General features: G+C 42.9%; 1 protein-coding gene across 4 annotated transcripts in view; it reads left to right on the top strand.

Annotated features, from left to right (window-relative positions):
• The window catches only part of STX8 (syntaxin 8), a 161,241-nt gene that overhangs the window by 57,900 nt on the left and 86,264 nt on the right, over positions 1–17,077 (top strand). The window lies entirely within an intron of this gene.

Below are 17,077 nucleotides of genomic sequence, written 5' to 3'. Positions count from 1 at the left end.
GACGTGATTGTTGGTAATTTCACTGTTGCTGGCAGGATTCTGAAAAGCCAATGAAACTAAAAAGAGTCTTGGTAATTTCACACCTTTGCTGTTTGGCAAAGCTCTAAGCAGCAACATAGGCAGGAGGTGCTTTGCATGTTCCCCTCTGTGACCCTGAATCAATTTGCACTCCATTCACATTCAGAATTCATCTTCACAATCATTACAGCCAGAAACTTATTTTAAGAGACAGCATGGCATTGGTTCTCTCAACACTTGTTAAAGTAGTGGAGAAAAGCAACAAAGCAAATTTAGTCACTCTTGGAGTTGAGGAATATTTTACTGATTATAGATCCTAATCCAGTTCCCCAGATTGATTATGATGGTAGTCGTAGTGAAACAAGTAAAATTAGTATTTGTTTTCTTTCTGGCACGCAAGATGTTTTTCATTTTTAAAATTGTTAAAAAATCTTAAATATACTCTGTATTCCCAGACCAAAAGTACATTAAGATGGAGGTAAGTTTGGGAGGACATGTCAGTAATTTAGGGTAAAAACAAATTACAGGGATAGTGCAGTTTTCTCAGAACCAAGCATTATAAATCCAAGAACTTCAGAGTTAAGGTTAAACTTAACAGAAATCCATCATATTAATGTATGGCAAGTTTCCCTTTTGGCATTCCCTGTTGAGTAGATCTGATGCAGCAGATGGTATTTGAAAAGAAACTTTAAGATTAATGGACATGTTTTGCTTCTGTTCCTCATAATTGAGAGGCTGGCACATAAAACTTCATAAAAACTCAGAGGTATTGCCCTTTCAAAATGCCTACCAATATCAATTGTTCTCATCAGGACTGAGGGCGTAGGCAGCTCTGAGTTAAGATGTCATTTTCAAAATGTCCATGATTGTTCTTAATGGGTCTGAGACAACAGACTGACCAACGACAGACAGCAGCCATTTTGAAATAGGGCATTTCTTCGTGAGTTTCTCTGAGGGAGAACACTATTCTTCAGCCTTTGCTGAAAGAGAAACTTTCAGTTGTAAAGAATAATGAAAAAAAGATCATTTATTCTAAAAATGTCTTTTCAAAAACAACCCACTGCAGTAGATCTATTCTATTTTTTGTCTGCCAATTTTTGTTTTTGTTTTTTTTGGTTTGTAGATAGACAACTACCTGAGATGAGATCATTCAGGACAAAAAAAGTCTTTCTTTTTAGATGTTAAATTTCTTACAGCATCCACTCTTTAAAATTTTAACTCATAAACTAATTAACTGATTTACTTGTAAATCCCCAGCAAATTCATTTTGTACTTGCCCAGACTTACACTACTTATTGTTTAAGATATGTCCTCCTTAAAACAGGCACTCAATCTCTTTATTAAGTGCAAAACTCAACTTCCCCTTAACTCTGTTAGAGCTGCAACCAGGGCCTCCATAATAAGATAAAATTTAAAAATTTCATGCATGAAATACTCATGAATTACTCCTGGCTCTACAGCTATGTGTCCTGATGACTTCTACTGACAACATCCTCTGGGATGAAGACCTGATTAAATGGTCTCAGTTAGTAGGATAACTCAGGTGTTTTGTTGGAATGAAGACGTTAGATATTCTCCAGGACTCAGGAACATTTTCAGTCTATCGGAAAGAGAAAATCAGTAGACCTTGTTTGAATAAAGACCATGAGAATTGTTGTGGGATTTGGGGAATTCTATGGCCTGACTTGTCATCCAAGTCATTAACATTTTCCATGCTCCTAAATTGTGGCTGCCTGACCGTTTATTTTGTGGAGTTAGAAGAAAGATTAATAAAAACATTTTTATTTCAGAGTTGCTGGGAGTTGTTTGAGAGCATTTTCTTTTACAAGTCTCACAGGACAATAAGTTTTAAAGAAGCCTGGTAAAAAACAACCAATCTTAATAGAGTTGGATGCTATTGACAGAGAATTATAAACAGAGATTGTCATCCCACCCCGCACCAGTTTATCTGTACTGTATGGCCTGTCCCCACCAACCCCCCCCCCCCCCCATTCAATAGAGAAGAAATTCTTCAGCTATGTCCTATAAAAACATTTCATATACTGGCCAGCACTATTGACTTTAGCAAGAAATTTGTTTTTGGAAAGGGGGAAAAAAAGGTTTCAAATGGTTCCTGCTAATAGTAATGATAAAAAAAATAAACTTTAGGCACTGAAAAATGGCAGCCTTGCCATTTATTTTTAACCTTCCCAACCTTTCTTTTTAACCTGCATTATTGATTACTGCTCTGCTTAAGTTAATATTAGAAATGGGTGCTTGATTTGTGGAGTATATTCTGATGGGGGGCGGGGAGAGGTATGCCTTATGTTTTACATGGCACTTCAGATCAGAAAACATTGTCATGACCAGTCAGGTTACCACACTGTTGACTTGCTCATAGGTCCCCATCTACACGAGGAAAACGAATCATATTTGGCAGTGGTGGTCTGCTGCTGATCCCCTCTACTCCGCCGGGGGTTGAAAAGGGTTTAGCTGCTCGCAGAGATGGGTTCAAGTATCAGGGGGTAGCCGTGGTAGTCTGTAGCTACAAAAACAACAAGGAGTCTGGTGGCACCTTAAAGACTAACAGATTTTATTTGGGCATGAATTGAGGTTTTTACCCACAAAAGCTTATGCCCAAATAAATCTGTTAGTCTTTAAGGTGCCACCAGACTTCTTGTTGTTTTTGTAGAGATGGGTTGAAACTGTTTTATAAAAATGTTAGTAGGTACCCAGTTCCTCCAAGCCCCTCTCTCGCTCTCTGCAATGGGGTTGAAGGATTTGTTCCTCTGTTCACACTACCGAGACATTTTCAGTGTCCGCTAAAGGGCTGGGAATGAACCTTCTTGCACTCACCATTGTCTGTACCCAGTCACACTCGCACTATAGATGAGGCCATAGAGGAGGCAAATTCAGTGCTAGTTTGCTATTCATGTGCAGTCTAACTTTCATACAGGTTTGGGGGGGGCTTAAAGATCTCCCCCAAAGACTGGAATATGGTTGAATGTTAGTTTGCATCTTTCTCCACACCCTAAAAATGAAAAACATCTTTTGCCCTCGGGGAAGAGAAAAGAAGTCTCCAGCTGGAATTCATGATATTTTATTGAGTAAATGAGCAGTGTCGTGGTTGTGTTGCAATCTCACTGGCAACACAAATGGTGTTTTGAGAGGGAACAGCCGTTTCATACACACTTAAACTGTCTTGAGCCACCACCCTCCCCACATGATCCTTCATCTTTTCCCTGGGGGGGAGAAGCATAGACTAAATGAGTTAAGGAGGAGAGTTAAATCAAAAAGCTGCATTTTGTCCCTTAAAAACAGTGGTTTCCCTTTTCTCTTTGCTTGTTAATACCGCATGAAATAATTCATGTTTCATAAGTGTGTTTTGGAACATGAGGTCCCAAACTGCTGCAAACCAGTGGTTCATCTTACCTACTTTCCTGGAACTGGCAGGAGGAATGTGCAACTGGCAAATTGGGGTGGGGGGGGTTGAGAGAGAAAGAAAGGGGGCATGGGGTGCAGAGGAAAGGGTTCATTTCTGACCCCAGTGTTCCATAGCAGTATGAGCACATCCAGTTACTTCAGGGTTGAATAGTATCTTCTGTGGTGTGACCTTTGCTGGATGATGGACACCTTAGATCCCTTAGGTCCCTTTAAAAAATCCAGCCATTATGTCTGATTGGCGTGGGTCTTGGGTGTGTTACGAGGCATGGGACCAATGTTCTGTTGTCTTCAATAGCCCGAGAATCCCACCAACACCATTCTTCTTTTCTAGTGTGAATCATTCCTTCAGGAATTTAATTCTATTAATCTATGAGCTGGTCTACATCAGAGCTCTCAGGGCTATGAAAAATTGACACCCCTGAGAGATGTAGCTATGCTGACCTAATCTCCGGTGTAGACCGCGCTAGGTCGATGGAAGAATTCTTCCGTGGACCTAGCTACCCCCTCTCGGGGAGTTGGATTAACTACAGGGACATGAGTGTTTACACTGAAGCACTACAGTGGCACCGCTGCAGCATTTTAAGTGTAGACATACTCTACGGCAATTTACTTTAATATTAATCTTTTTGGAGGGTTTATGCAGCATATCCTGCCATGACAAATTATTCCTGGTAGCAGAGTAAGAAAAAATAGGGAAAAGGTTAACACTTTGGGACATATTCTGCACTTACTTAAATTAGCATAAATCCAGAATAACTGTACTGGAACCAAAGGAGTCTTGTGTGACTCATACCAGTTTAAATGAGAACAGAATTCAACCTCTTTTCACTACTGCTTTGAATATATTTGGTTCCCTGGATCCATCTGGAAACTCTGTTGCCTTTTCAGTAGTAGGCCTGTTTCAGCTTCCTTACCACTGGAAAATAAAAAAAACCAAGGCCCTGATCCAGCAAGGAGCTCCATGTGAGTGGACTTTCATACAAGTCACTGGAGCTCCTTATGATCTTAGAAGTCTGCCCATGCAGAGTTCATAGCCAAGTGGTGTGTAACTTCTACAGTAGAAAGTGAGTTAGTGGAAGGTGCAGGGTTGGTTTCCCTTTGAATTGCTGATATCAGTTGCCTTCTTAGCCCGACTGTGTTGACTTGGGACAAAAGAGAAAAAGGGAGCAGATGAAGATTACTCTCTCTTCTCGTTTTCTCTTTGACGTAGATGTTGGGATCTTCCTCTCGAGGTTAGTTCCCTGTGTTGCATTGTTGTAGATGGTGACATCAGGTGCACCTGACCCATCAGAATTTGGCTTTGCAAGATCAGATTCTGAACATGGAGAGCACATGGAACTTCTTGCATGGGATCCTGCATGCCTGCTGTGAGTAAAGGGAGCAGCTCTAACTTTCCAGGTTCTCTGCTCACAATGCCCCCAAGTTCTGAGCCAGAGCCGGCTCCAGCTTTTTTGCCGCCCCAAGCGGCGAAGCGAAAAAAAAAAGATAAGTCAATCGGCGGCACTTCAGCAGGAGCTCAATCGCGCCGCAATTTGGCGGCAGGTCCTTCGTTCCCGATCTTCCTCTTCGGTGGCACTTCGGCGACAGCTCAAAGAGGAAGAGAGGGACTGAGGGACCCGCCGCCGAAGACCAGGATGTGCCACCCGTTCCCATTGGCCGCCCCAAGCACCTGCTTCCTTTGCTGGTGCCTGGAGCCGGCCCTGTTCTGAGCATAATGAGTATAACTCTGTGTCACACACACAAACAAGCCTCTCTGTTCTCTGGAGCTGTCAGTGCATCCTGTCTTCTCTCTTGTGTGTGTACATACCTCAGTAGCTCTGGGGCAGGAGATGGCTGTGCTTTGCTGAGCTGTGCTGCACCCAGCACATTGTCAGTCTTCAGCAGTAAATAGTAATTAGTAGTCACTACAGAGGGAACTTTGAACTCTGAATGGCCAATCTATTCTATAAGAGCTGGTGAGGTAAATTCTTTCCCAAGTCCTCTCCATATGTACAGGAAAGGGAGTCTCTGTGTGTTGAACAGGCAATAACCTGGAAGTGAGGCCAGCAGATCACAAAGCATTGCATTTTTCCACTTACTCCCAGTGGATGCTGTGTGAGATGATTAATATTTTAGCATCTTTGTTCTTTCTGTTTTACTTTTAACACTGGAGTAGTTTAAATCACTCTGGAAGAAAGGGCCTGACACGTCTTCAGTTACACAAACAAGCAGTGGTGCTAAGGCTAAAAATGAAAGTAATGTTTTGGGAGAGATGAGGGAGACTTTAAATGTCTGTCTTCGCCAAAGGTCACTCTCCAGTTCTTCGATGGGAAACAGGAGTTAAGCTCATAGGTATTGCAAGGACTGGGGCTTAACTTGTTTATCCTAGCATCTGGGTGCTTCCTGTTAACCACATGTATGCCTGAAGATAAAGTATACTACATCTATTGGACATACACGACACAAGAACCTGAACAGAGACTGTCCTGTCAGTATGACACCTTCTGATGGGCTTTCTCACTACTTATGGAATTGAACTACGACTTGCACAGTCTTAGGCCTCTCAGTAGACAGATTTTAAGAACTAGAAGAAGAATGGGAAAAGGGATGGTTTTCCTTTAAACGACGATATTGCTTTCTCTTAGGAAAACCAGTATAATTCTTTGGGAAAGCTTTGTTTATGTTCTAGGTTTCATGTAGCTAAAGAAATAAATGAGATAAAATGCAACTGGTGGATCTCCTGCCTTTTACAAGAACAGCAGCTCAAATTGCACAGTAATTGCTAATTCTCATTTTTAGTTTGGGTACGGAAAAATCCGAGCTGATATTCAAGCTGCTGCTCATCCCACACACACCTAAGAAAACCCCTGGTTTTCTGGCTGATGTTGTACAGTTGTGATCTGGTGGTCACAGCAAAGGACTGGCCATCAGGATTCCTGGCTTGTCCACTGACTCACAGTGTGACTGTCAGATCACTTAATCTCTCTGTGACTTTGTTCCCCACCTGTGAAATGGGGGCATACTACCTTGCAATGCTGGTGAAACTTAATTGTTTGTAGAAGTTGCAAAGTAGTCATCTTGCTAAAGGGCTTTGAAATCCTCTGCTACAGAGTACTCAATGATGCAGCCTGGGTACAAACCCTAGGAAACGGGATTACAGTAAAAATGCTTGGCACTTTAAGGTGCACAAACTATGCTGCTAAAGTCTCCCTGCTGCGGAATTAGTGATCCCTCTTTTGCTCATAGATTTTAAAGCCGGAAGGGAAACATGATGATCACCTAGTCTGATCTCTTGCACATCGCAGCCCCAGAACCTCACCCACTTACTCCTGCAATAGGCCCGTAACTTCTGGCTGAGTTACTGAAGTCCTCAAATTTTGATTTAATGGCGTCAAGTTACAGAGACTCCACCATTTTCTCTAGTTCAAACCAGTAAGTGACCCATGCCCCATGCTGCAGAGGTTGGTGCCCTCTCCCCCCAGGGTCTCTGCCAATCTGACCTGGGAGAAAATTCCTTCCCAACCCTGAATATAGTGATCAGTTAGATCCTGAGCATGTGGGTGAGACACCTGGGAAAGAATTCTCTGTAGTAACTCAGAGCCTTTTCCCTCTAGTGTCCCACCTCCAGCCATTGGAGATTGTCAACAGCAGTAGCAGATGGGCCATATGCCGCTACAAGCAATCTCATCATACCATCCCCTCCATAAATTTATCAAGATCAATCTTGAAACAAGTTAGGTTTTTTGCTCCAACTACTCCCCTTGGAAGGCTGTTGCCATTAGTGTCTGCACTGCCTATGGCACTTATAAAAACTGGATTTATCTAGGTGAAAATTATTGGCGTCTGAAATTGCCATTTAATTCACAACTGACAACACTGAAAGTGTAAACAGGTCTCTGAAAAAGGACATGTCATCTGGCTTGCCTTATCCTACAGACTAACAAATCTGATTGCCGTGTTTAAACTTAACATAAAAAAAATTCCCTGAACTAATGATTCACTATGAGCAGATGTAATTATCTATGAAAAGGAATGAATCATGTCACTGGGGCAGGTTTATTTCCCCTTGCAGCTGCCTCCAATTAATACGTCTATCAATTCTGGGATAGTAAAAACATTTTAGTCCTACTGTACAAGTACTGTACCGTCATTCTTATATTCCACTTTGTGGCTGTACTGATTAGCGGAAATCTCCTAGTTGAGCTTTGGCCATAGAAGCTGCCTGTCCTTGGAAACTAAACTTTGGAGAAAATATACTTCAAAGTTGTAGTCCTTTTGAAAATATCCACTATACCATTTACCAAGAGGGATGTTAATGGCTTCTCTTAAAGGCTTTTCCCTAGGTCCTTCTTTGGGACACAGAGAAGTAGGTTAGGCCAGTGATTCTCAAAGCCGATCCGCCAGTTGTTCAGGGAAAGCCCCTCGCGGGCCAGGCTGGTTTGTTTACCTGCCGCATCCACAGGTTCGGCCGATCGCGGCTCCAGGCCAATGGGGGCTGCAGGAAGTGGTGACGGCCGAGGGACGTGCTGGCCACCACTTCCCGCAGCCCCCATTGGCCTGGAGCGGCAAACCGCGGCCAGTGGGAGCTGAGATCGGCTGAACCTGCGGACGCGGCTGGTAAACGGCCCGGCCCGCCAGGGGCTTTCCCTGAACAAGCGGCAGACTGGCTTTGAGAACCACTGGGTTAGGCAATTTTTCAGCACTTAACAGAAATGATGGAGGAAGCTGAATCTTTAACAAACAGATCTTTTCATCCAGCTGCAGGGTATGTGAGTTAAATAGGTATTAAAGAAAAGTTCTAAGCAGTCTAAATATAAATCACTTTTCTTCTTAGTCATTCAGGTTTCACTTGTTTGGTACCTGGGTTGTTATAATCCAGTTGTCCATATAGTTTTCCAGTCCAATGTGGGTTTTTTTTAATGTGTGAGAACCTTAAGCAAAATCAAAACCTTTTTTGGTGCTTTATACACCATTAAAAGGGCACAAACCTTGTATTTTCCCTGCTCCTCTTCACCTTGGTAACCTAAATGTAAAGATGGTGGTGTACTTTCCTCTCTACCCTTTTCTGTCTCCTCCAAAAAAAAAAAAATCATATGGTGTGAATTATCTCATCTCTTACTTATAATTAAAAGCAAATAAGATTGAGAAGAATTGTTTAAGAATTGGATGACACATAAAACAGATATGGCCACAAGGCAGTCATGGTTGGGAAATAGATGCAATAAGAAGTTTGTCATCTTCTGTTTTCCTGGAACTGTTGCTGGCATGTGTATAGTAAACCGTGGGGTCAGCGAGCCCTAAGAGAAACAACACAGTACTTGCAACTATTCCTTTCAGTTTATTTATTGATCAGGACTTGTTAGAACTGTGAGTTTCTTAGAAAAGTGTAATCACTGGTGAACTGTGGTCTGCTGATAACTATTTGCATTGCTGAAATGAAGCAAAGCTAATAAAATTTAATGAAAGTTTCACTGTTTCAGAATAACAAACTACCGCAAAGGCACCTGAAAGGAGAAGTATGGCTCAGATTTCAAGGCTCCAGATTTATGTGGACCCAGGCAGACGTTGCAAAGCTGTTGTAGTTGTCATGTGGTCCCGTAAGCTTTGACTTGACAGATGTGTGTGAGACATGGTAGAGGGCTGTGTACATGTGGTCATGGTTTAGGGGTAGGGCACAGAGGAGGGGAGACACAGATGACTTGCTTTACGGATATATGGAGGGAGCAGTGCTGCCTTTGTATTCTAGCTTGAACCAACTGACCATATTTTAGCAAGGATGTTTGATGTTGTCATGAGGAGTCTAGCTCATTTGTAGCAGTTACCCCTGCTAGAGAAGAACATACTGCTGCCTAATATAGATTGGTCTCCTGCTGGGTAGCAAGTCATTCCACTGTAGGCTCACAATAACATTGGCTCTTTACTGCATTATTTGACTGCTAGTGACATATTGATATGAACTCCTGTGAGGAGAGCATTGGCTAAAATGAGGATTAAGGAGGGAAGTAAGCAGATTGCAAGGGTATTAACAATTTGTTCACATTCCGGGGGAGAGGAGGGACGGGACTCGACTCTGTCTTCTGTGATCTCTCTGTGTGTTTTTAAAAGGATATTTGCTTTGTGATTATTGCTGCTGAAGAAAGGAAGTACATGAAGTTGCCTTTAGAAAACCAGAAGGGAATAAGAATGGCATTTAGAGAATGAGGCATCTATCAAACATATTGATGTTTGAACACCTATAGTTGTAATTAACAGCAATAACACACAAGGCCACTGTGTTGGAGGCAGGGAAGAGTAGAAATAGGTTCGATCTATAGTGGCATGGAGTAGTGGGTGGGTAGGTAGGTTGGTAGGTGCAGTATAGGTATTTTCTACCTCTGTACAGGGATTGTCATAAACACACAGTAGTTAATTATCAGACCGTCTCACTGATCAAAGCCAGGCAATACAATGTTTTTGTGCGAGCTTAACATGAATGTCTATGAAAGGGTTATATAGCGTTTGTTTATGAAAGGGCAAAATCCACACTGAAAATGACTAAGGAGTAGCTATTTTTCCTTTTCCCAGTGAGAGTGTGATAGAAGATGCAGAACGTTTAATATGACCTCAAAAATAACTTTAGTCACAATGTAAGAAAGCCAGACAGTTTCTTGCACCACCTGTATTGCGCTGTGTTCTCTTTGGTATTTTAATAGATAATTAATCTTGATTTTGTTGGATTTAAGTGTTTTATTTTTTGGCACATATGCACAACTTATTATACCATAAATCCCACACATTTCAGCAAATGTCATCCCAATTGTTCCCTACAGCATAGACTACTACTAGTAAAACAGTCAAGGTCAGGAACTTGGATTCTTTAACCACTGGATTCAAGGAAACCAATTTATTCTGTTGGAGCAGAAAGGGGTAATTTCTTTTGGACCTATATCATATTGGCAGTCAATCTAGGAAAGCCATAATTGCCTTAATGCAATAGGTTTTGTGGGTGCATTAATCTGTCTTAATTAAAACTGTTGCACCCCACTGATAGATATGCAGTGAATTTCTAAGCGTACAGTATTTTATGTTCCTTTACAAGCATGAGTTATTTGTCGTTCACTCAGTGTTTGACCTGTGTCTTGCATCATAAAATCGATAAAAGTATTCTTTGTACTTGCATCAGTTAAGGGATTTAGAACAGTTTGCCTAGGATTGTATGAAGTGACCTTCATATCGAATGATCCTGAATCGGCAAACGTAGCTTTCTTGTGGCTATTTGTGCTGTGAAAGCTAGATAAAAAATTGCATCTTAAAGAATCTTGCAACCTAAACCTTAAATTGGGTGCATGTAGATGTGGGAAGAGCATTCGCAGTGTATCCCCGATTTGGAAATGAATGTTGGATGCTTCTTGTTCCTTATCACTTTACTGTGTGTGTAGTAGACAGTGTTGAGTCTTTTTTTCCCCAGGGTGTTCAGAAAGATTGTTGATAAGACATCAGAATATATAGTAGAATTTATTAAAACATCTAGTATGCAGGGGATTACTTTCCTACTTGTTAGAAGGAAGGAGGAAGTCTCTTTAATCCTACTGTCTGTTCAACACCTACATTAGCATTTAGCAAAGAGCAGGACGATTGTTTGACCGGTGTCTCCTTTCACTTTATTCCCAATAAGCAGCTTAGGAAAAATTCATCTGCCTCTGTTACCAAAGTTATCCTCTTTCATGATGTTTCCATGATTCCACTGCTTTTTGTTTTCCTTGCCCACTTCACTGCATGCAGTGTTTTTGCCCCGATGGCCAGTGGTCCCTGCAACTAAATAACGGACATTTGGATAGTGTCTGTAAGGGCTGATCTACTGTGGGAACGTACGTTGGCATAGGTACTTTTCTCAGGGGTGTGAAAAATCCACACCCCTCAGAGAGAGCACTAGACTGACCGAAGAATTCTTAGCTACCATCTCTCGGGGAGGTGGATTACCTACGCCAATGGGAGAACCCTACCCATTGGCGTAGGTAGTGGCTACACTGAAGTGCTACAGTGCTGTGCCATTCTTGTGGTCTAATTTAGACATACCCTAATTTCATACAATAGTAGGCTCAATAGAAAAACTTCAGTGTGTTTTCATGAGGCATTCTAAGATTTAGCACTTAGCCATACTTATATGCTGTGGGATCTACTGATTTGCAGCTTTTTGGGATCTACTGATGACAAGTGCTATAGAAAAGCTAGGTATTCTTATTTATTTATTGCTATAATCAACTGTATTTTACATCTGTGGGGCGTATCTCAAAATGACTTACGAATGAGTGATAGAATGAAAACAATACATGTTCCAATTGCTCTTGAATCCCTGTAAACTTTCCGGTCAGTAAAGTATCACAGGGAGGGATAGGTCAGTGCTTTCAGCATTGGCCTGCTAAACCCAGGTTTGTGAGTTCAATCCTTGAGAGGGCCGCTTAGGGATCTGGGGCAAAATTGGTACTTGGTCCTGCTAGTGAAGGCAGGGGGCTGGACTCGATGACCTTTCAAGGTCCCTTTCAGTTCTAGGAGATAGGATATCTCCATTAATTTATTTATTTATTTCCTTTTTCGTAGAACATCTGTTTTGTAGACCTAGTACATTTCCTGCCCCCCCCCCAAAAAACGCCCCAGCATACCTGTCCAATTTCTTTTGAATATTAACAGTTGATAGACATGCCTGGTTTGATACATATAAATATTTTCATTCAATTTTAATAAAACACTAGAAATAGCATGTTCTGGATGGTGTGTAAAGGCTTGCTTTGTAATACTGTACCACCTTGGTAAAGAGCGACTTGATGATTACACTACTACATAAGGGTTCTCTAAGTAAAATAAGCTCACTGTTGTAATGATTGTTTTGTTTCTGATATTTACATGGCAATGATTTGTAAACCTATTAAAACTTCCTAAATAAACAGTTTATGAATGCTCCAGTTGGAGTAGCAGAGGGAGAAATACGGTGCAGAAGCAAAGCCGGAAAGAGCTATGATGAGATTTGAAGAGAAGTAGAGTCAGTATGGCGGAGAAAGTGGAAGTTTGTTCTACATACTCGATGCAGCAGGGGAGGATTTTGACCCCAGCAGTTTGGGGAGGGGGTATATCCGAAAGGGGGTGCTAGTGCTAGATGGGCGGGGGAGCTGCAAACTGGGGGAGCTGCAAACAATAAACATGAATCTTTAGAATGTCTCTGGCAAACCGCCACGTTGGGCAGATAGTGCTGGAAAGGTTGATTCAATCCCTTGAATTTTGCGCAGCAGATAGAGGTGTAATTTATGGGGCAGGTCAGTCTTTGATTTCAAGATGTCTTATACAATTCTGAGCATGTAGTCAGTGCTTAATTAGCAATAATGAGAATGGACCAAACCCTGAGATGAGTGCTCCGCTTTTATTTGAGCAAACTGTCTCCCTGACCTCAGCAGTAATTATAGCTGAGGGTAGGCTGCAGGATTACGCCCCACTGTGGATGTGGTGTTGCAGAAAGGGGCTTGAAAGGAGAATGAGGTCCTGCTAGATTTACTAATGGAATAAGTTAATGCCTTTGGCCCAAACCAGTGTCCTTCCGCTTTGATCGCAAGAGATCTCCACTACGGGTGAAGGATAGTCCAGTCTCCAAAGCCCGTTTAATCCAGAGTGGATGTGTGCTGTGGTCACACTGAGGGACTGTGAACACCAACTCCCTTCTCAGCACTACCCCTTTTGGCCGCTACTCATCTTGGCTGGATTTGAACTAGTAACCAGAAGCCAAGAACCGTCTGTCCCCAACAATATCCTGACTCTTCCAACTCTTCTTGTCTCAGTGACGGTAGCAGGCAGAGGGAAATTAACGAGAGAGGTTCCAAATACGTCAAAATACTTCACATGTTTCACAAGTTGGAAAATGAGCTAGAAATGGCTGTTGAGCCACGTGTCATTTCTAAAAGGGCGGCCGGGCTCCTGGGAGGAGGGTCCCAAATCTAGTCCAGCAAGCCCTGGAGATTGAAGGTCAGAATACACTACTAAACAGTCATTGTATTCAAAGTAGTGGAGAAAAGGGGCTGGATCCTCAGCTGCACCTGAGCTGTGTGCTGGGTGTGGAGGTGCATAGGTAGGGGAAGCCATGGGCTGGATTGCTGGCCCAGGATGGCTAGGGCACAGTATGCTCTGGCTACACAGCCATCTGCCCCCTACACTGGGCAGGCCAATGTTGGTGCCTGGGGTAAAGCTGGCTTTGCACCACCTAGGGATTCACACATGCAAGAATAGTCCTCAGCTGGCTTTTAAAACTAGATTTCTGCATCCTTTGCACTGCTCAGGCAGAGCAAAGAGTTGGAGCAGGGCCCTGATCAGGTCTGAGATTTTTAAACCTTTTCTCTTTCTCCTGGGCACTATTTTTATAGTCTCAGGATATGTTGCCCTACCACTCCCCCCTCCCCACCACAACTGCTCCAGTGTGTGGGCTATAGCTGCACTTTTTCAGTGACTGGAAGCAGTCTGCCTCCAGCATCGTATTTCCTCATGCAACCAGGGGCTGCTCCCTTTGCCGACTACCCATTGCTGTGTGCTAGCTGTGATGTAGCACAGTGCAGCAGCTGTTCTGAGATTTGCCTCTTACTTATAATTGCCCTATACTAGGTGTTTCATAATACTTGGACCTTCATGCCTTTTATTTGGAAACTCACTACAAGGTTTAATGAAAGCTTTCCCGTTCACCTCTAAGGCAAAACAGGAGGGAGGTGTCTTTGGAGGTGCACGTGCAGTACTGTCCTCTGCCTCTATAGGAAGCTCGTCTTACCCCATATTTAACTTCTCAGCGTTTTACTTCCACTTTAAATCGGTGGAAAGGGGCAGAGCGGGAGTTGGATACAGATTGATTGCACTACTTCAATGAGCGCCTGCATTTTCTAAACAAGCTGCAGCTGTTGAACTCAGGGCACCTTGGTCTTCCTCTTATGTTGGCCACTTGAAGGGTAACCCCCCAACCCGAACCCGTTAATATTGGCCTGACAGCCTGGGCCAGGCTCACGGCAGGAACTCGCTAGAAACTATTCATCATTTGTCATTTCTGACACTGGAGGTGAAGCCGTTTCGTTAAACGCTTTCCTTGTTTCTTAACAGCTGCTTTACACACTGCACTGGGGACAGCCTGCGAGGAGACTTACTAGAAATAATCAAAAGTAAATCAGACATTGGTGTGTCTTTTAATCCGATCTTGTTTGCAGGAGGTGAGTTAGTGGTATTGCTTGTTCCATTTAAGGTTGTGCTTGCCCTCATTCGTATAGCACTATAATAGCAAAGGATCTCAGCGTTTCACAAGTGCTTATAAGGTCTAATAATGCCAGGTAAGGAAGTATTGATAAGTAATTGATGAGGGACCGAAAGTACAGAATGGTGAAGCGACTTGGTCAAGGTCAGATGACAAGTCAGTGGCAGAGCTAGGAGTAGCACCCAGGATTCCCAACTTCCAATACCGTGATCTAACCATTAGACCACACCTCCTCACTGCAAGGAAAGGTAGGCCAGAGAACTAGAGCACCTCGCTGGATGTTATTGTGCTCCTTTTCTTACAAATATACAGCAAAACATTAGTTTCCTGTATGCTGCTGTGCAGATTAGGTTCAAATACTGCATATGGTCAATATGTTGCCATCACAAGATGTGACGGTGGAATCTGCTTGGCGCAACAAATGGTCAATGGCGACAGTTGTTAATCACTTCTCGTCACTGACCCAACCATCTGCCCACCAGGTTTTGATCTGCCAAGGCTCCTGTGGTCATCTCTCAACCGGTTTCAAACACGACAGGGCAACTGTGCGGTCAGTCTCCTTAAATGGGTTTTTTTCTAATGACCTGCGATCCAGCTGCGGTCAACTTCAGACTGTCGCATATCATTATCGAGTGCCCACAGACTTATTTTGACGGCAGGCTACCAGCTCTCCACCTGTGATGATGCAGTTAAATGGCTGGGCACATTGAGCATACGTCGGTGACGATGGTGCTGGATTGAAATTGGAATACAGTATTTTCCTGAATTCAGCCTGCCTATTTGAAGGGGCACTGCATGTGTGCATCTGTCATTTTTGCAACTAAAATTGGATTGGTGATCGCTTATGGCTAGAGCTCCCTCTCAGTGTTGACATATGGCAAGTGCATGTGCATGCTTGATTTGTGTGTGCAGTTGCTCACGGTACTGAAAATTGCTTTAATCTGAGGTTGTCCACTTCCCAGGGGCAGGCAGAGGCTTATCTGCTAACGACCTTCTCTTAGCACAGCAAAGCAGACACGGTCCCAGCAGAGGCCTTGCTGGAGCCCTCCAACAGCTGAATGAGCAGTTCTCTCTCTATCTAGTCTGTGCATCCGGCTCAGGGATCCAGACTGTGCGGGGAAAGGAAGATGGTGGAGGTGGTTGGCTCACTGAGCATGAGTTGATGTGTAAGGAGAGCTGCTATCAGGACCACGACGGGGCAGTTCTGCTTTTTCCACCACTTAGAAGGACTCCTACAGAATAGGAGAAGATCTGACGTGTGGGTGTGGGTGTGTGGGGCAAGATACCTGGCATTGGTAGTGCCAGGACCAGGAACTAGCTCCTATTCTTAGCTTGGGGCCGCTGCTGGGGATAAATGGTTTCATGACCCATCTCTGTATTAATCTGGAGAAGCAGCTGGCAGTTCTATTGATTTTTCTTGATGGCCACATTCAACTATTCCATCTCAGATTTGTACCTGCTCCTCGGCTACCGGAATGCTATCTCCTGCAGACTTTAGCTGTATCAGCAGAGGAAGTTGAAGAGCAACTTTCCTCTTGGCTGCAGGAGTGTCCCATCAGACACTGTGCTGGGATGCTGTCTGCTGCTGACATCCCAGTAATAGAGCAGAAGGTCCCCTGCCCCTGCTTTCAATCAGGAAGTGGTGCAGAGACTGACTAAAGAGCAAAACACTACCTCAGATGAAACTTAATCTGTTTTTAGAGGACTTCCTCTCCCCAAAACCAAGTTTACTTTTTTTTAACAATCCTACCCTGAAAAGTCTCTCGGGGGTGCCTCATTCTTCTTTAAATGCGATGAGGTTTTCCCTCAGTGCAGTTCTGGAAGCTCCATAGTTCTCTGAAATGTACATTTTTAGTCCAAAATGCCCTAATGAGTCTCTCCTCTTCAGAATCTCAAATAGCATTCCACGGGGAAAAATTTAAAAAACAACTTATGAGCTTTAAACAATTTACTCTGAGAGTAATTGGGTTTATACAACAGTTCATAAACCTTTAGCTGGTAAAAATCAAAGTACCATAATCTGAAAAGCAGATGGAGGAGGGGGGGTTGGAGGGTCAGGGTGAAGGCTTATAGAGTTTTCAAAGACAAATTGTTTAATTCCGTCACGAGCTAGGAAAATAAATAGTCCCGCTGCTAGATCGAAAACAGAAACATGTTAGAAATGAAACTTTAGTAGCTTTAAAGCATTGTTCATTCCACAACAAAGAAATCAAAAGGACCTTAATGGAAATATGTGATCTAGTTTATGAGAAATGAAAGGCAAAACTTCTAAACCACATTTTACAATTCGAACTGAATTTTAAAGTTTGTTCTCTCCCTCCCCTCCCCCCCCCTTCCATTGGCTGACATTTTGCACAAGGCATCTGTTTTGTGTGAATCAGTAAGGGCTATGATGTTTGTAGGTCATTT

Source organism: Chrysemys picta, chromosome 12 (assembly GCF_011386835.1).
Source record: "Chrysemys picta bellii isolate R12L10 chromosome 12, ASM1138683v2, whole genome shotgun sequence".
NCBI lineage: Eukaryota > Metazoa > Chordata > Testudines > Emydidae > Chrysemys > Chrysemys picta.
This window is presented reverse-complemented; position numbering and strand designations above follow the sequence as displayed.